General features: G+C 43.0%; 1 long non-coding RNA gene across 1 annotated transcript; it reads left to right on the forward strand.

Moving 5' to 3' along the window:
• The first annotated feature begins 12,522 nt into the window (after positions 1 to 12,522).
• LOC138756497 (uncharacterized) lies at positions 12,523 to 21,371 on the forward strand. The gene is made up of 3 exons (XR_011353106.1): positions 12,523 to 12,716; positions 15,295 to 15,325; positions 21,258 to 21,371. It is a non-coding gene; the product is annotated as an uncharacterized lncRNA (long non-coding RNA).
• The last annotated feature ends 21 nt before the right edge of the window (positions 21,372 to 21,392 follow it).

Below are 21,392 nucleotides of genomic sequence, written 5' to 3' on the forward strand. Positions count from 1 at the left end.
CATTTAAAAGACTTTGAGATAGGCATGTGGATGTAAGAAAAATAGGGGCTTATTGATTGTGAGGGAGGAAAGAGTGAGATTGATTGTGGAGTAGGTTTCTATAGGTCAGCACAACATTGTGAGCAGAATGGACTGCACTGTGCTCTACTTCTGATCCAAGTTCTACAGGCACTTTCAGAAGTACCCTGCCAGGATGTATGGTCCAGGAACTGCTTTGCCAAGGCCGCAAGAAACTGCAAAGAGATGTTAATGTAGCTCAGACTATCCCCTCTCCCTACAAACTACCTACTGTCTCAGAAAAGCAGCCAATGCATTAAAAGATTCATCCCACCCCAGCCATACCCTATCCTCCCATCTGGAAAAAGATTCATCCCACCCCAGCCATACCCTCTCCTCCTATCTGGAAGAAGATTCATCCCACCCCAGCCATACCCTATCCTCCCATCTGGAACAAGATTCATCCCACCCCAGCCATACCCTCTCCTCCCATCAGGAAGAAGATTCATTTATCGCCCAATCTATGGATACTTTCTTTCCCACTTCTATCAAATTTCTGGATAAACTTCACAATCGTAAAATAACATTGCCTTAGCTCTGTTCTGACTAATCTCACTTTGTAACGCTAACACTTCACGGCTTTACTGTGTCTGCATTGTTCGAAGCACTGACTTTCTCACTGTACCTCAGTACACAGAACAATAACATTAAACTCGAGTCAAGAATTACTGTATCAACTCAAACTCAATTTAAGCAATTTGTGATGATCGACCAAGTCCTGTTAGCATGTGCAGTGAACTGAGATTCACTGGTGATGGGTTGTACTGATGGCTGGCTCCTCCCCCATCTACCCATATATAACCCAGGTTTTCTACCTGAGCCCGACTGAAGACCATTGTAAGACCTTACCCTTTATTATAAGCTAATAAAAGCGAGTGTTCTTCCTCCAGTTGTGAGAGTTTATATTTGCACCACAATGTGCTTTCTGAAAATGTATACATTTGGGTCATTTGCATTTCTACTGAACAAACTTTAGCAGTTTTACACCATGCGAGCCTTTCAGTTTTACAGCATGCGAGCCTTTCATTTCCCCGGTGCTGCGATCGGATTTTATGGGATTTTTTTCACATCAGATTTTGGTGCTTTTGTGCTGAATTCAAAAAACCTTAAATGTTTGTTGCTCAAGATATGAGATGTGGCTGTGGTTTTGAGGGAATTTGCCCTAATATTTACCCTGAAGTGGGAACATTTGTCCTGTAGTAGAATCCAGATGGGGAGATCCAGACCGGCCTCATTTGGAGCATTCGTATACATTTCATTTATCCTCCATTACATTGCTAATAAGATGGTTTCTGCATTAAAATTGCTACCCAAATGCAAGTATTTGGGGCTGTTTTTACATGCTGACTTTTGTAACTGAGGCAATGAGATACATTATATCTATTAATACACACAAAGAATGCATATGCCAAGAATTTTGCCTCAAGGCTAACTTCAGTCAAACCTTGCCCACATAATCTTGTGAAGTATTATTTACAAACTACTACTCTACTTGTTGTGTGGGGAGCCACTTAATCTTGCAGCAGGATTGCATCGGGTTTAGCATCATAGAACCCTGTCATTTTGATCAGATGGTTTGATATTAACATAACAAATTATGAAACCTATGCTTTGTATTGAAGTTCAATGCAAGACCTTCTTGGCACTACTATACAACTGCTTGGGTTTAAATAAAACTGAAAAGGCCAAAGGTTAAAGCTGCATGGCTGTCAATCATTTCACAAAGAAAAGATGTGTTAAATGTACATGGACTTTCCCGAGAAGCTCCTCTTGTGTTAGCCAACCTTTTCAAATGACAGTATTTACAAACAGCCTCCATCAAATTCAGATCCCTGTTTATCTCAGAGACAGCAAGCATCTGAATCAATCTTTTCCATAATGGATTTAACACACTCCTTGTATTTTCTTACTGTAATTTTGTCAGTTGTATAGATTATAAAAATTACAGTAAAAATTGCCCACTTCCCATCAAAGCTGCATCTAGAGAGATGCAGAGACAAGAAACAAAGGCTGGCAACTGAGACCACATGTGTTGTATCCTGAGCCCATTTACTGGAGGCCGTCCCTCCCTTTCCCATCACATGATTTACAGTTGATTGATGATAAAAAAAACCTCACACAACACAATACTGGAATAGTCATTGCTTACATATGCAAAGCACTTTTGCATTCACGCTCGGTGATAAAAAGTGTCATATTAAAGAAAATGGAAAGATCATTAATACCCAAATGTTTTTTTAACAAATTTGAGAAACATTGATGGGCCAGCTCTTTGATTGGTGTCACAACAACAACCTTGTGTTCAACTTTAGCAAAACCAAGGAGATGATTGCGGACTTCAGAAAGAAGTCAGGGGAACACGACCCAGTCCTCATCGAGGGCTCAGTAGAGGAGAGGGTCAAGAATTTCAAATTCCTGGGTATCAACATCTCCGAGGATCTGTTCTGGAGCTTCCACATTGATGAAATCACGAAGAAGGGTCGCCAGCGGCTATACTTTATGAGGTGTCTGAGAAGATTCAGTATGTCACCGAAGACTCTCGATAACTTCTACAGGTGTACCGTGGAGTACATTTATCTGGTATGGAGACACCAACTTTCAAGACAAGGAAAAACTCCAGAGGTTTGTTAACTCAACCTTCGACATCACAGGCATCAGACTTCATCAAGAACATCTACATGAAGTGGTGTCTTAAAAAGACAGCCTCTATCCTCAAGGACCCCACCACCCAGGCTGTGCCCTCTTCACTCTGCTACCATTGGGAAAAAGGTACAGAAGCTTAAAGATGAGCACTCAATGGCTCAATGACGGTTTCTTCCCCTCTGCCATCAAATTCCTGAATGATCAATGAACCAAAGATACGGCCTCACTTTTCGTGAACTTTTTTTTTGTAGTAATGTTGTAAGATGGTTATAATATGAATGTTTGCTCTAAGATGTTGTCACAAAACATTGAAATTCATGACTCGTTCAAGACAATAAATCTTGATTCTGGTTCTGATCATTTGATGAGAAGATTTTATACTATGTGAAAAATGGAAATTTGGCCATAAATCTGGGAAGATATTTGCTGAGAAGGCACTTCACAATTTTACCTTCATCTTTATAGCTGCTTAACTGTTACGAAAAGAACAGGAAAGCCAGGAGATGCTTAAACAGTAGACATCCTTTGATACAGGTTTTTCCACCTTGTTCTCTCTACATTCCCCTCAATTGCCCCTCTTTCTAAGTCTCACACACAGACCCGAGGCAAATGATTGTAGGAGGACTCAGGAGCACCCAGGAAAAACCCCCATGCTTCAATGTGCAAACTCCTACTGACAAAGCCCAAGGGTAGGCTTGAACCTGGGTCCCTGGAGCCCAGAACCAATTGCCTTACAATGATCTGTCATCACTATTTCCACCTTCCCAGGTACCCATTAACGTGGCATAACTGTGGCAGCCATGCACCCTTTTGAATTGGAGACTCTTGTATTCTTTTTCTTCTCAGAAGAACATAAGAAATAGGAGCAGAAGTCAGCCATCTGGCCCGTCGAGCCTGCTCCACCATTCAAATGTGATCATGGCTGATCTGATGATCGGCTCATTTCTACCTATTTGAGTTTTCTCCATATCCCTTAATTCCCCTACTGTGAAAAAAATCTATCCAACCTTGTCTTAAATATATTTACTGAGGTCGCCTCCACTGCTTCAATGGGCAGTGGTTTCCACAGATTCACCACCCTCTAGGAAAGCAGTTCCTCCTCATCTCCACCCCATATCTACTGCCCTGAATCTTGAGGCTATGTCCCCTAGATCTGGTCTCCCCTATGTCGGACTCTGGCTTTACCCTACCCTTAATTTAGTCTATGTGTCATCTGAGTCCAGCGTGCTCGTTGAATGAAGTGATAGAAGAAGGTATTCGGTTCAACAATCAGTTTATTACACAGCACAAGAATAAAGCTTAACAGAGCTCAGGTTCAGTTGTTAGTTCATAGGTCACCTGCTCAGTGAGCTATTCCCCAAGACTGACTCCTACTGTCCAGTCTCTTCTGTTTATATAGATCAACATTATTACACTGAACAAAAGTTGGCTTTCTTTGCTAGATTCCTTGCATAAGATTTATCTCAAGCAATTTCCTCCTCTGCAGTTATCTAGGGTAGAGCCAGCTCTTCAGCGCTTGACGTCCTGCTTTGCGGAAACTGCCAAAATGTTTGGCCTGGAAGTCAGCCTGAATAAAACTGAGGTCCTCCATCAGCCAGCTCCCCACCATGACTACCAGCCCCCCCACATCTCCATCGGGCACACAAAACTCAAAACGGTCAACCAGTTTACCTATCTCGGCTGCACCATTTCATCAGATGCAAGGATCGACAATGAGATAGACAACAGACTCGCCAAGGCAAATAGCGCCTTTGGAAGACTACACAAAAGAGTCTGGAAAAACAACCAACTGAAAAACCTCACAAAGATAAGCGTATACAGAGCCATTGTCATACCCACACTCCTGTTCGGCTCCGAATCATGGGTCCTCTACCGGCATCACCTACGGCTCCTAGAACGCTTCCACCAGCATTGTCTCCGCTCCATCCTCAACATCCATTGGAGCGCTTTCATCCCTAACGTCGAAGTACTCGAGATGGCAGAGGTCGACAGCATCGAGTCCACGCAGCTGAAGATCCAGCTGCGCTGGGTGGGTCACGTCTCCAGAATGGAGGACCATCGCCTTCCCAAGATCGTGTTATATGGCGAGATCTCCACTGGCCACTGTGACAGAGGTGCACCAAAGAAGAGGTACAAGGACTGCCTAAAGAAATCTCTTGGTGCCTGCCACATTGGCCACCGCCAGTGGGCTGATATCGCCTCAAACCGTGCATCTTGGCGCCTCACAGTTTGGCGGGCAGCAACCTCCTTTGAAGAAGACCACAGAGCCCACCTCACTGACAAAAGGCAAAGGAGGAAAAACCCAACACCCAACCCCAACCCACCAATTTTCCCCTGCAGCCGCTGCAACCGTGTCTGCCTGTCCCGCATCGGACTTGTCAGCCACAAACGAGCCTGCAGCTGACGTGGACTTTTACCCCCTCCATAAATCTTCGTCCGCGAAGCCAAGCCAAAGAAGAAAGACCTCCCATCTTAATCCTCAAGGCCAGAACATCCTGTTGTCTTGATCAGAAATCAATTCATACCCCATATATTTCTAATTATTTCTTTGTACTCATCTGGCCATTGCCTTCTGTTCTACTCAACACCTCCTTATGCCTTTACCTTCCTACTGAATTGATTCATACATTTTCTTTGTCTCCGACATTCTCAGTCATGGTACTCTTTGTTCTCGTTTGGCCATAGTCTTCTGTTCTACTCAACACCTCCTCATGTCTTAGCAATTCCTCCTAGATTGGTTTATACATTTTCTCTCTTTTGTGTTTGGAGACAGCAAATTCTGCACGTAGCCAACTTTGCTACATACTGTGGCTGTTACTTACTTGCATTCCTATTTCCCTTAAACAGTATACTTAAAGTAAATAGTAAATTGTTACATAGTACTGGATTCATTAATACATAATGAATAGTACATAGGCCTATTTTCTATGATTACTTAACCCCTTGGTTCCAACACCTACCAATGGGAACTACTTAACTACCTCTATCTTATCTATGCCTTTCATAATTTTATATGTTTCTATAAGTTCCCCTCTCATTCTTCTAAATTTCAGTGAGGAAAGACCCAGATGACTCAATCTCTCCTCATAGTCTAACCCACTTATCTCTGGAATCAAACTGGTGAACATCCTCTGCTCCATCTCCACAGTCAGTATGTCCTTCCTCAAGTAAGGAGACCAGAACTGCACACAGTGCTCCAGATGCAGTCTCACCAATACCTTGTACAGTTGCAGCATCATCTCCCTGCCCCTGAACGCAATCCGTCTAGCAATGGCTAACATTCCATTTGCCTGCTGCACCTGCAATCCAACCTTTTGTGATTCACTAACCTTACTGAGATCTTCAATGAATCATACAAGCGTACGATGTTGTTAGACATCAGAAAAAAGGATGAAAGTGGGTGTTAATTGCAAGCCTGCTATCATAATGGCTTCCCAAACCATATTTCACATAAATTGAGTAATTCATTGTTATTCTGGTCAGAGGCCACCAACTGTAAGAACATGAGATAAGAGCAGGCGGTCATCTGGCCCATTCTCTCTGCTTAGGCATTGAAGATCATGGCTGTTCTGACCATGGATTCAGCTCCACTTACCCACCAGTTCCCATCTCCACCAGTTGTTCTGTTGCTGTGCTGAGTTAGTGGTGACTGGAAAAAGAGCACTGTGTAGTTTGGATTAAGTGATTATATTTGACCATCACCACAGGATTGTTTAACTAACTCAAAGCCAGTTTAAGATATTTTGTGAAGATTTCACAGAAGGAAAATTAAAATGATATGTGCAGCAAACTGCAGGTACAACGTACATTTTAGAGTAAAAACTTATAGCAATGTCCTTTGAGGAGGATACAGAGAGTACCAACTCCATGGACACAAGGATGATCATTTTACATTGAAAGATTACGAATCTGATGGGAAATGTTGGACTGTGGGTAGGGATGAGGGGTGAACAAATCTTAGCAGGAGGTTAGGATGCAGGCAGCGAAATTTTGGATGATGTTGGAGAGGATGGGAGGCAGCAGGCTAGGCAGGAGAGTATTAGAATAGGTTAACTGGTCTATTAGAATAGATTAATATGGCAGCATGGTTACATAGGGGTGAGCACAGTGCTGTTACAGCGCCACTGATCCAGGTGCTATCTGTACATTCTCCCCATGTCTGCATGGGTTTCTTCCACATGCTCCAGTTTCCTCCCACCGTTCAAAAACCGTACCAGGGTTGTAGGTCAATTGGGCACAATATGCGACACGACTCCTAGGCTAAAAGGGCCTGTTACCGTGCTGTAGGTCTAAATTGACGTACAAAGGGAGCACTGCATGGATGTGGGTTTCAGCATTGATTTGGCTGGTGCCAGGTCAGAGGTCAGAAAGTATTCCTCAAGTGATCTTGATGCTGTCATCCACATCAGAAGCTGAGGAGAGTTTACTCATTGACATGTCCCAATAGAAAGCAAGCTTCAAAAACTGAGATGCCTCGAGTTGCCTAGTCAACAACCATCTTGAGCTGATGACGTGAAAACATGTAGTTATATAAATATGCTCCTTAATATGTAGGTAAAACAACATTCAGAGAATATTGATTCAAAGAAAAGGAACAACAACTACACAAAACTGTGAAGCTGAAACTTAAATACTGAAAGGAATGAAGTATTTTCTGTGGGAGGGGAGGGAGGGTTTTCTGGACCACTGTACACTACCGCACACCAGTTCTTTCACACCCTGGGTTTTGATACTGTAGGATTAATTCTAACTATAACCTCCTGGGCCTGTTACGGTGCTGTATGTCTAAATTATATCAAATAAATAAATAAGTGGCATTTATAAATGATGTTTGAACATAATAGTTTCTATTGCTACAAGTTGGCTGCATACTTATAAGCAAAATAAAATGCCATTTTAAATAAACATTTCATTAAATTAGCAACAAAGAAAGGGTTAAATAACGTAACATGACTTGGAACAGCTGTTGATCTCTGGGGCATGTTGACCAATCTGAGAGAATTAAGATACAAGCCAGTAAATATTCTATGAAGCAAAATGAAACTGAAAAAGGAAAATGAAGTTGATGTTGGCTCAGAGAGGATTTACTGCTGCATCTGTAGGTCATTGCCAGTAATTAGATAAATTATGACTCCTGGTTGAGTTAACAAAAGTAGCTGGGGTAGTTAGCGCGATGCCATTATCGCGCCAGTGACCCAGCTTCGAATCTGCACTGTCTGTAAGGAGTTTTGTTATTCTCCACATGACCTGCATGAGATTTTCTGGGGGCTCTGCTTTCCTCATACCCTCCAAGGGACACATGGGGTTGGTAGACTCATTGGACAGCACCAGTTTCGATGGCCGGAATTGGCTTCTACCCTGTTGTAAATTTTTTAAATAAATCTGAAGCAGAAACTGGAACTATGAATATTTATATTTATTATCTCTTTTACTCGACATATTGTGGCAATTTTATTTGTAGTGTAGCTGGTGTGTCACACGGTTGCAGCAAATAAGAATTTTGGAACATCAGTAGATTGTACTGCCCATCTCAATAACTCTGTAGTGGAGAGAGTGGAGAGCACCAGGTTCCTTGGAGTTCACTGAACTTAGTGATCCATCATGGACAGGCCACATCTCCTCATTTTGCAGGAAGGTGCAACAGCGACTGCACTTCCTGAGAAGACTGAAGTGGGCAAGGCTACATGCCACCATCACGTCAACCTTCGATAGGAGCTCCATTGAGAATGTCCTGGCTGGCTGCATCACAGTGTGGGTACAGTTGCTGCAGAGAAATGGATCAGAGGTCAATCCACAGGACCATGAGACTGACAGAGAGGATCACTAGAGTCTCCCTCCTTCCCCCCCGCCCCCCATCAATGTGATCTACTGGGATTGTTGTCTGAAGATGGCACGCAAATTCATTGAGGACCCCTTCTACCCTGCACACAGCATCATTCAGCTGCTCCCGTTGGGGAAGGGATGCAGGAGGATCAGAGCCAGCACCACCAGGCTGAGGAACAACTTCCTCCCACAGGCAGTGAGAACGCTGAACGACCAAAGGATCTCCTCTCACTAACCATCCGAGACCGTCACATTTTCAAGATGGTGTTTATTTATTTATTTGTATATATGAATACTTGTCCTGCATATGAATTATTTGCCTGTATGTGTGTTTTGCAACAAGGACCCAAGAACGTTGTTCTTTCGGATTGTACTTGTGCAATCAGATGACAATAAATTTGACTTGACTTGACAATTTTGACAATACACTCATGCTCAGAAGAGAAATGTATTCCCAAATTTGCTGAAGTGTTTTACTAACATCATCAAAGAGATGGTAGCATATGCATATAAATGTTTCAAAGTGGCAGAGAATGTTGAGATAATGGTTAGTAACGCAACTGAGTTTCTGTGCTTCAGAAGTAAGGACATAAAACACAGAAACATTGAGGTTATGTTATTCCCCCACCAGTTAATACCAACTAGGCTCCTCTGTTCAATTCTGGTCACTAGCCTCTAGAAGAAATGTTCTAAAGGATATGGAAATTCAGCATCAAGGTTAGACCAGAGAAGTTGAAGTTATTCTTTGAACCAATATGGTTGAGGGGAGATTCAACTGAGACATTTGAGAACAGGTAAAAATATCAGATGATTAAAGGAGCAGGTAATTCAGATATAAAATGACCTATGAGGATGGTGCCAATCAGGACAATTCCAATGAACCTGGGTATGGATGGAGAGGAAATAATTTGCAGGTCAAAGTGACTCTGCTCAAAGAAGGATGGACTGGAAGGGCTGAATGGCCTCTTTCTTTTTCACTGTGATTCTACAATTCCATTTTACCTATGTCTTGTCAGCCAATCACCACTGCACGGCTCACAATGCAAAGGGAATGTAGTCAATGAGCAGGAAAAAATAATCTGCTCCTGGAAAATTGCACTCCATGGAATAGTGGATGTTTTCTAAATCCTTTCATTAACAATAAGAATCCAAACTAAGGAATTTTCCAGCAGATTATTTCCCTTCAGATGAATCGATGGATAATAGCTTGCTCGATAAGGCAAAGAGATCTTCAAAGGGATTAATTGCCCACATCAATACCTGGTGAACCAAAGGTAATGGTGCAATCTGCTCCATCCATCCCCCCCGACCCTGCTTAAACCAGACACATGTTGTGAGGCTCAGCTTTGCTGATGCACAGATTCACTGGTATCTATTGCATCTTGCTCTATTGCACTCAGTCCTCCCAATGTGGCCTCTACTACACTGGTGAAACCAAGTATAGACCAGGCAAACATTTTGTGTAGCAACTGCCCTCTATCTCCAACGGCTGTCTCAAGCTTCCAGTTGCATGGCATTTGAACTCTTCTCCCATTCTCTCACCAACCTGTCTCTCCTCAGCATTCTCCCTTGCTGTAGAAAGGCCAATCACTAACTGGAAGAAAATATCTCATATTCAAGTCTCTCTCTCCACCCCGCTCTCTCTCTCTCTACCCCATTCTCTCTCTCTACCCCGCTCTTTCTCTCAACCCTTCCCTCTCTCAACCTTGCCCTCTCTCTCTCTACTCCTCCCACCCTCTCTACCCCGCCCTCTCTACCCCGCCCTCTCTACCCCGCCCTCTCTACCCCGCCCTCTCTACCCCGCCCTCTCTACCCCGCCCTCTCTACCCCGCCCTCTCTACCCCGCCCTCTCTACCCCGCCCTCCCTACCCCGCCCTCCCTACCCCGCCCTCTCTACCCCGCCCTCTCTACCCCACCCTTTCTCTCAACCCGCCCTCTCTCAACCCCGCCCTCTCTCAACCTTGCCCTCTCTTTCTACCCCACCCTCTCTACCCCGCCCTCTCTACCCCACTCTCTCTAACCCCGCCCTCTCTCTCAACCCCGCCCTCTCTCTACCCCTCCCTCTCTCTCTACCCCACCCTCTCTACCCCACCCTCTCTACCCCGCCCTTTCTACCCCCTCTCTCTCTACCCCGCCCTTTCACTCAACCCCACCTTCTCTACCCCGCTCTCTCTCTCTCTACCCCACTCTCTCTCTACCCCACTCTCTCTCTCTCTACCCTGTTCTCTCTATCTCTCTATCACCACAACACCACTAGTCTCTGCCTATTTATGCTGATCACGTGGCTCCTGGGGGAGAAAAAATTCCTCCCCAACTCCCTAGTGGCAATTGAGCAAAGCTTCAGGAGATCACTGAAAATAGTGCTACACTAACTAATTCTAATATTTTATAATTGTTATTAGACTGGGTCTCGCTAGCTGGATTTCACTCTGCAGCTACCTCTCTTCCACAGGGTCCCACCAGGCCTGGGCTCTTCACCCCCTTCTCACGCAGACCATTCGGCTCCGCATCGCCCGCTGACACTGCTCACTTCTGCCTCCACCTCGTCCACCATCACTGCTCCCTCCGCTGCTCTCCTTTTCAGGTCATCTCTTTCGCCTTCAGTGTATTGTTACTGTTTATTAAATATCTGGCAGTCAGTAAAAAATTTCACAACTGTATTTCCTTTCAGACACACACCTCAAGATCAATGATGGTGTTTGCTGTTTTATGTTACTTTAGAAACTGCAAACTCAACCATACAAAATCAAATATCACCAAACACCTCAAGCAACTTTACTGATCAATTCCTCCAATGATTCACCTAAGGCTGAAATTCAGTGAGTGGAGGAACTATTGCATTTTAGTTTTGTCTTGCAACATTGTCAATATCCAGACTCAAATGGTTAAAATGCTCTGTTAATATTTGGTGGATAGAACTGAGGTTGCAATCGAATATGATCAGAAGAACTGCCTCTGTGTAACAAATGGAAGATCATTTGTTGACTCACTTAATGACTCACAGAGTGAAGTACATTAAGTTACTGAAAGTGTGGGGTCTAAATTCCATAAGGTCCATTCTGGCAATTCAGGCTTGGACATTTGCAGCATCCCCTAAACTTCCCTCCCTTCACTTTGTACAAATGCCCTCTGGTGTTTGCCACTCCCTTCTCCAGAAGATCAGAAGCTTTCCTTATTACTTTAATCTACAAACACAAGAAATCCATAGTATTTCTTTCCTCAGCTGTCTCTCTGGACAAGTATGACTTGCTTTTCTATGGGTTCTGTGGGTTTTGTTGTTGAGAACAATTTTGGAACTATGGATATTTCTAAAGCTGGGGCAGAAATGCTGCCAGGTAGAGGTTAGTTGGTAGTTAGGTCAGAGGCATGCTTCTTACACCATTTTCGACTTGCCATCTGTGTGCTCCCAGTGCAGACACACGAGCTTCTTAGTGTTATCCCCAGTGTTCCTTCGCCTTTTAAGTGGTCACACAGCACAGGTGCACAATGTCTATCCTGACAATGATAACAAATTTAAATTGCACAGCTGCCTCCTCATGATCAACAACCCTCCTTGTCTAAATACCTCTGAAATGTTGCTATCATATCAGCTTCCACCACTTCCTCTGGCGGTGCATTCCAGCGACATACCACTCTCAGTATAAAAAGAAAACTGCCTTGTAAATCTTCTTTTGACTTCCCCACTCAACTCAAACTTGTCCTCTAGTAAAAACTCAATGGGTCAGTGTACATTATATAGCAAAGATAAAGATACATAACCAATATTTCTGGCTTGAGCCCTTCATCACGGTACGAGCAAAACGTAGGCAGGCACCCAAATCTCAGGTGACTAACTACATCTTTATCTCTGCTGTATAAAGTACACTTGGATCAGCTTCTTCCCCTCCGCCATCATATTCCTAAATGGATAATGAACCACGGACACAACTTCACTTCTTCTATTTTCTTGCAGCATCATGCTTTGCTCCAGCATCGTGTTTTGCTCCAATCACTGCATTTACTCCTCTAGTATTCAACACTCCATCCTGGGGAACAAACTCTACCTATCCCATCTGTGCCTCTCAGAAATTGACAAACCTCTGTCTCCGACTTCATGAAACCAAGACAAGACTGGAGGCTCTGCCGTTGAGCAGGTTAAGGACATGACAGGTCGGAGGAGGTGGCAGGATCCATGGACATTCAATGCCTTTGAAGTGAGTCTTTTGCTTCTCTTTTTTGACTTAATAGTGCTGTGAATTATGAGTGCCTGTTTGTGTGCCTTGGTAAATTTTTGTGCTTTGTGTTTAGATGACAATAATGGAATCTTGAATCAATGACAAAAAAACTTCAAAATAAAATTGGGATTTCCCCTGTAAATCAATCACAGAAACTAACTTGCTGCCATATCAGCTCAGAGGACAGGTTATTGACTGATGATAATGATCATGTTTATTGTCATACACATTGTACAATGTACATATGCACCAAAATTCTTAATTCCTGCGGCCAAACAGGTACTTTTGCAAAATAAAATGCTCCAATTATGTATATTAAATTACCCATGTCCAGAGAGATAATAAATGTAACAGGTAGATGGATAATAAAGATTCAGAATCAGATTTTATTGTCACAAAATTTGTTGTTTGTGGCAGTATTACAGATACAAATATTGCTCTCAATCACATTTCAAAAATAAACAGTGCAAGAAAATAGAAGAAGTCAGGTTGTGTCCGTGGTTCATTGTCCATTCAGGAATCTGATGGTGGAGGGGAAGAAGCTGTCCTTGTGCCACTGAGTGCTCGTCTTCAGGCTCCTGTGCTTTTCTCCCCATGGGAGCAGAGCGAAGAGGGCGTGGCCTGGGTGGTGGGGGTCCTTGAGGATAGAGGCTGCTTTCCTAAGTAAATGTTCTTGATGGAAAGAAGACTGATGATTGTTACGTCTCTGACCAAGTTCACAACTCTCTTGAGTTTTTTTCCTGTCCTGTCCGTTCCAAACAGTGGAGTGGCCAGTCAGAATGCTCTTCACAGTACAGCTGTTGAAATTTCCAAACGTTTTTGACGACATACCAAATCTCATCAAACTCCTCACAAAGTCTGCCTTCTTCATTCTTCGTGTTTACAGGAAGAGTTGGCGCAAGTGAAAAATAGTGGGATTTTGATTGTGCCAGCACTCTTGTTATAGAGCTGGGATACTTAATAATTTCCACTGCTATTCCAAATTTGATTTAACCAAGAGCAGAGGATGAGAGGCTATTCTGAAGCTTTGCTCCTTGGTACATTCTTACAATTTGGAAAATTGATGCTACATTCGCCTGTGGTGCAAGAACAGACACATTCAGTCCTGCTGTGGATCAACATTGAATTGGTGGAGTTGTATTTCTTGTTACTGAGATTTCCCCCTCCCTTCTCCTGACTTCATCTACACCTCTCGCTGCCTTGCAAAAGCAGACAAACTACGAAGAAACTAATCCCACCCTAGTCACTTTACCCTCCTCCCATCAGGAAGAGGATTCATGAGTATTAGATCACGCAATGCCAGACTGAAGGACAGTTGCTATCCCACAGTTATCAAGCTCTTGCATGAACCCTAACATCATAAAATTGTTGTCTTTGCTGCAGAACCACTGATCTCTCTCTCTATAACCCACACTTTTGTACTGCATCTTAATTGTTGTACCGTGTTATGAGATGTCTAACTGGACTGCTCGCAAAGCAACCTCTATCACTACATCTTGGCATATGTGACAATAAAATTGAACTTGAACTTGTTTTGCAAGTTAACTCATGCAACAGGTTATAATAAACAAATAAATACAGTGTACAACAATAAATGTAATATTACAATAAGCCAAATAATGTAGGGACTAGTATTACAAAAACATAATGGTCATAGAGAAAAGTAACATTAAAATTAGTGCAAAATGTTTTGCCAAAGAAAGGTCCATCCAAGAATCTGATAACAGCAAGAAAGAAACTGTCCTTGAATTTGGAGGTTTGAGTTTTTAAACTCATGATTCTTCTACCAGAGAGAAGGGAGAGAAGAGAGTGTGACCTGAGTGAAATGTGTTCTTTAATATGCTGGGTGCTTTCCCAAGACAGCAGGAGGTATAGATGGTGTTGATGGAGGGGAGTTGGTTTTGATGAAGGCCTGTGTGTGTTCACAACTATGAATACAATTCATACTGCAATGTAGATTGGTCTCAAGATAAGATAAATTCAGGGAGTTGCTTTGCAACTGAATAAGGAAGATGCACACATCACTAACATTATTCTGACTTTCCTTCCCCTCATTTACAATTACAACCCTTGGCGATGTACATTGTATGAATCATAATTGAGTGGTTTCTGCAAGGTTTGTATTCAAGTTCCTCTCACGTTAGCTCCTGTTCAAGGCTTTGGATTTGAACACCAAGTTTTTTGGTTAACTACTGAAATCAACAGGATATTGGCCTCAGGCAGTTATTTTGCTCTCCTGGATAGCACTGTCAAGAAAGGGGAAGGAATAGTGATGGTCGACATTACAAACTTGGGTGGAATGGTTGGCTTAGCATTTAACACCATGTCTTTTCAGTGCCAGCGATCAGGACTGGGGTTTGATTCCTGCGCTGTTTGTGTAAGGAGTTTGTACGTTCTCCCTGTGTCTGCGTGGTTTTCCCCGGGGGCTCTGGTTTCCTCCCACCATTCAAAATGTACAGGGATGAAGGTTAATTGGGTGTAAATTGGGCGGCACCAAAATAGCCTGTTACCGTGCTGTACATCTAAATGTCATTTTTTTAAAAATTAACTTCCACAGGAGGCTCAAACAATTGAATATTAACCTCAAGGTTAGTGACACAATCAATCCAGCAGAAAATTATAAGCATGTGAGATAAAATTGTCCCTTTTTCTTGTCTTTGAATAGAGTTTATTCATTATGTAAATACTACAAAGGCAGTAAAGAGATGGTTTCAATAGCAGTCAATATTAATTCAAATTGTAGCCTCATATGTTTACACATGATGCAATGTTCTGGGAAAATGGATTGCCAGAGGGAGGATCCTGGTTCACTGGTTTGAAGTAGGGTGTCAAATAAAGAAATTTGAAAGAATACATTCCAAAAGAATGAGAAATTAATGCCGGTTATACCAGTAATCCTCCCAACTGGAGAGTAAATAAATAACTAGGTGCCTCTAAATGAATTACAATAGCATTTTATTATGAGATAATTGTGGCACATTATTTCTGCATCGATTATTAAAAGAATTTGAAGAACGTTTCCAGGTAAGCCTTGTCCCACTGGATGTAAAGACACTAAACCATTATTAACTGTGGTTATGGAGATTATATCTACTGTATGGACACAAGTCCTTTAGCCCAATTTTAGTAAAGATACAGAAGTGGTGGAGGAACACAGCAGGTCCCCTTTCCCCCAGCTCTGCTTCCACGGAGCCAAAATCACCCCCCCCCCCCGCAGTTAATTCTCACCTTTCCTCTCTCCTGTGTCCCATCCATACCCAATTCACACCTTTTGTCTGTTGGTCTGTGCTCCTCTCCCTGTCCCTTTTAATTCAGGCACCTGCCTGCTTTTTACCTGTACCTTGAAGAAGGGCTCAGGCCTGAAACATCAGTTTTCTTCTGCTCTGCTAATGTTTTCTTCCCCTGAAGCTATGCATCCACTTTATATACTGCAAGTGAAACATATTAATTCAGAATAAAAGATCAGGTTTGAATAGATCATGTCATGCAGAAGCCGAAATGTGAATATGTGGCGTAGATTTTCATGGGTTTTCAGCTAAGGAAGGGGGATTCCATTTGTCTCGTACAAATAGAGCAGCTTTTCAACTGCGAGGAAACATAAATGAGGACTCGTGTAATAGTCACCCTGTCTATTTTTGGCCAAAATCACCCACCCATCTGAGCTCCTGATACCCCATCAGCAGATCCTCGCCTTGGCTGCCCACTTGCCAGAGCTCCCTATGCTCTGACCATGGATCCTCATAACTTTGCTCTCAGTCAGAACATTTAGGTGCTGAGATTGTGACTGTTGGAACAAAGAACAATACAGCACAGCACAGGCCCTCGGGGTTGTGCCGACCCATATATTCCTCAAAAAAAGTACTTAACCCTCCCTAACCCATAACCCTCTATTTTTCTTTCATCCACGTGTCTGTCTAAGAGTTCTTAAATGCCCCAATGTTTCAGCCTCCACCGCCATCATTCCAGGCCCTCACTACTCTCTGTGTAAAAGAAACTTACACCCTAAACTTCCCTCCCTTATCTTTATACACATGTTCTCTGGTGTTTTCTGATCCTGTCCTGGGAAACAAGGGCTGGCTGTCCACTCTATCGATGCCTCTCATAACCTTATAGACCTCTATCCAGTCTCCTCTCATCCTTCAATGCCCCAAAGAGAAAAGTCCCAGCTCTGCTAAGCTTGACTCATAAGACTTATTTCCCAGTCCAGGCAACATCCTGGTAAATCTCCTCTGCACTCTCTCCATAGCTTCCACATCCTTTCTATAATGAGGTGATCAGAACTGAACACAATTCTCTAAGCCTGGTCTCACCAGAGATTTGTAGAGTTGTAATGTGACTTCTCTACTCCTGAACTCAATCCCCCTATTAATGAATCCCAGCATCCCATTGGCCTTCTTAACTATCCTATCAAACTGTGTGGTGACATTGTTCATCCACACTCTTAAATAACCATCCATTAACCCTGTACTCAGCCCTCTGGTTTCTCCTTCCAAAATGCATCACCTCAAGCATCCCGATTGAAATCCATCTGCCACTGTTCTGCCCAACTCTGCATCCTGTCTATATCATCTTGTAACCTTCGAAAACCTTCAGCTCCATCCATAACTTCTATCATATCAAGAGGTTCAAGTACAGGAGCAGAGAAGTATTGATGCAATTGTATAGGGCCTTGGTGAGACCTCACCTGGAGTATTGTGTTCAGTTTTGGTCTCCTTATCTGAGGAAGGACATCATTGCCATGGAGAGAATGCAGAAAAGGTTTACCAGATTGATACCAGAGATGGCGGGACTTGCATATGAAGAAAGGCTAGAACGACTGGGCTTGTACTCACTGGAGTTTAGATGATTAAGAGGAGATTTAATAGAAACATTCAAAATTCTTAAGGGATTTGACAGGCTAGATGCAGGAAGATTGTTCCCAATGTTGAGCAAGTCTAGAATCAGGGGTCACAGTTTAAGGATAAAGGGGAAGTCCTTTAGGACTGAGTTGAGGAAGAATTTTTTCACTGAGAGGGTGGTGAATTTATGGAATTCTCTGCCACAGGAAGTGATTGAGGCCGGTTCCATAGCTATATTTAAGAGAGAGTTAGATTTAGTACTTGTGACTAGGGGGATCAGGAGGTATGGAGAGAGAGCTGGAACAGGGTACTGAGTGGATGATCAGCCATGATCAAAATGAATGGCAGTGTAGGCTTGAAGGGTCAAATGGCCTACTCCTACAACTATTTTCTATATTTTCTATGTTTTTCTATGTTTTCAAAGCCATACTGACTATCCTTGAGTAGATTGGACTTCTCCAAATGCTCATAGATCCCATCCTTAAGAATCCTCTCCATTAGTTTACACCCCACTGATGTTAGACTCGGCAGTCTATAATTCCAAGGATTCTCCTATTACCTTTTTTAAACAAGGGGGCTACATTTGCTGTTCTCCAATCCTCTGGCACCTCCCCTGTGGCCAAAGAAGATTCAGGTATCATCGCTACTGCCCCAGTTATCTCTTCTCTCATTTCTCACAGCAACCTGGGGTATATCGCATCCGGCCCCAGGGACTTATCAATCTTGATGTTTTTAAGAAGATCCAACAGTTTCACTTCCTTAATCTCCACATTGTCCAGCACAAAGACCTGTTCAATGTTGTACTCACCATGATCTAGGTCCTTTTTCTCTTGTGAATGAGGACCTCCCCAACCTCCTCTGCCTCCAGGCACATGTTGTCTCCTTTATCCTTTAATGGTCCCACCTTCATTCTCATCATCCTTCTTTTCTTCACATACCCATAGAATGCCCTGGGGTTCACTTTAATCCTACATGCCAAGGCCTTTTCATGCCCCCTTCGAGCTCTCCTAAGTCCTTCCTTAAACTTCTTCCTGGCTACCATAAACTTCTCATGAGCCCTTCCTGCTTCTTGCTTCCTATATCTAATGTTGACTTTCTTCTTCCTCTTGACTTGTTGCCTGATCTGTTTTGTCAGCCATGGTTCCCTTTTCCTAACTTCTTTTCCTTGTCCCAGTGGGACAAACCTATCTTGAACCCTGCTCAAATGGTCCCTCAACTTCCTCCACGTTACTTCTGTGCTTCAGCCTTAAACATCTGTTTCCAACTTATTTTTGCTAGTTCCTGCCTCATCCCTTCATAGTTACCCCTTCCCCAGTTAAGCACTTTTTGAGTTTGACTGTTTTTATTCTTTTCTATAGCTATGTTGAAGCTAAAGGAGTTGTGGTCACTCTCACCAAAATGCTCCCCCACCGAGAGGTCCGCACACTGACCAGGTTCATTCCCCAGAACCAGATCTAGTGTGGCCTCTCCTCTCGTTGGCCAGTCCACATAGTGTGTCAGGAATCCTTCTTGTACACACCTGATAAATTCAGCCCCTTCTATCCCTCTTGTAGTCAGCAGGTGCCAGACAATATTAGGGAAGTTGAAATCACCCATAACTACAACCCTGTATTTCAAACATCATTCCAAAATCTGCCTGCTTATCTGCTCTTCAGTGTCCCAAGGGGTATTTAGGGGCCTATAGATGACTCCCAGCACAGTGATAGTTCCCTTTTTATTTCTGACTTTCACCCATATCGACTCAGTGGACCCTCCCTCTGCAGAGTCCTCTCTTTCTATAGCCGTGATACTATCCCTGACCAGTAATGCTACTTCCTCCCCCCCTTTTCTACCTCCCATCCTATTCCTTTTAAAACACCTAAACCCCCAGGTATCTCCATCAGCCGATCCTGCCCTTCCTCCAGCCAAGCTTCAGTATGGGCCACAACATCATAGTTCAACGTACTGATGCATGCTCTGTTAACTCCCTCTTAAATAAGGAATCTATGTTCATTTTCAATGTCAGTTGAATCTGCATTCATCACCATAAATGAAAATGGAACAATAGAGTACAGGGCTACCCAAGTTATAAATGACCTTTATGATAATTCTTGCATCTATTTTTAAAGCATTTTTCAAGAGGCTAATCATAATGGTATTTATTAAAGGCTGGCGACAGAATATATTCCATCAGTTTAATTATGGGTGAGGTATTGGTGATTATTGAATGAAATGAAGAAATTATAGCAAGTGTATGTAGGATGATACAATATAGGTTATTATAGAAAACAAGGGTTTCTGATTTACAAATAAATCTTCCCAAGATTGGAACCGATACATAACATGGGGACTGGCTATAATAAGAAAGACCAATCCTTGCAATCTTTTGATTTAGTTATCTCTCATTTTTAAATGATGCAATGATGTAGGCACTCACTACCTTCTAGCTAGATGGTTCTGGCTGGGTGGGTCTACAGGTCACTCCTAATGAAACATGAAAGTCTGCAGGCACTGTGATTTTAGTAAAGACACGGAAATGCAGGTGGTCTCAGTCTGGCAATGCAGAAGACCATGGTCAGACATGTCAGCAAGGGAATGGGATGGGGAAGTGAAATGGTTGGCTGAGTCCACCCACTAATTGGAGGAACTACATCTCATCTTCAATCTGGGCACCCTCCAACTGGATGGCATTAACAATGACTTCTCCAGTTTCCATTAAACCCCCTTCTTCTTCTTACTCCTCTCACCTTTCCCCTCTTTCTCTCTCTCTTTTCCCTTTTTCCCTCTGTCTCCTTTCACAGAGCCAAAATCAATTCTCAACTCTCTTATCATATGTAATTAACACCTTTCGTTGGTCTGGCTCCTCCCACTGCCAGTCTTCTGGTTTTATTCTGAAGTCTTCCTGCTCTTTGCTTCAACCTTGAAGAGGTGCTCAGGTCGAAAACATTACCTCTTGTGGACCCTGTGAGACTGGCAGATTTCCTCCTACAGGTCACTTCTTACAGGTCCTAGTGATGGAGCAAACTGAAAAGACTACTGTTTCAGTTGATATTGTTATAGGTCCCGAACAAAGACGAGATGAAGACATTACATTTCTCATTTTGCCCAGTAAAACAAGTTCCAAATCAAAGCTGTCACCACAAACATTTAGCAGCTTTGCTGAAAGCTTTTCTGTTCCTACATTTGAACAGAATGGTGTCGGCTGACCATGCATTCTCAGGTGTGGTCAATTGGGAAGGTCTAACTGACTGGAAAAGCTGATCCCTGTGCTTCTGGGAGAACTGGGAGTGTAACGTTTTCCAGCAGGCTGTATCATGGCTCCAGCAGTGATCGTTCAGTCCTATAACCACAGAATAGCATTTTCACAATCAGGGAACTAATCACTCAACCTTTATGAAATATTAGCAGGAAGTTTCGATTTTCCCTTTCTCACACTCTGAATACTAAATTCTAATGTCACAGAGGGGACACAAAGGTCACCTTCATCATTAAGAAATGGTGGCTCCTACCCCTTGATTCCCCTAATAAAGGTGGAAACACTATGACCCCTGCCCCAGAACAAGCTCAGTTCTTGGGTCAGCAACATGAGATGTACCTTCTGTTTATGGTAATAAAAGCCTATTATTTTTCGTAATGCTCGTTGGTTCACTAATACGAGATCCCATCTACGCATGTGTAGCCAATTCATCTTATTGTCTTGCAGCATAGGTGCCATTTTGAGCCTGACAAAAGGTTGAAAAAAGCTGATAAATCATGTTTAAGACTATCCGACCAACATATGGTGGCCGAGTGCGAACCCCAGGGAGGCTCTCCCTTGAAGGAGGTGAGCAAAAAGCGA

Source organism: Narcine bancroftii, chromosome 3 (genome assembly GCF_036971445.1).
Source record: "Narcine bancroftii isolate sNarBan1 chromosome 3, sNarBan1.hap1, whole genome shotgun sequence".
NCBI lineage: Eukaryota > Metazoa > Chordata > Chondrichthyes > Torpediniformes > Narcinidae > Narcine > Narcine bancroftii.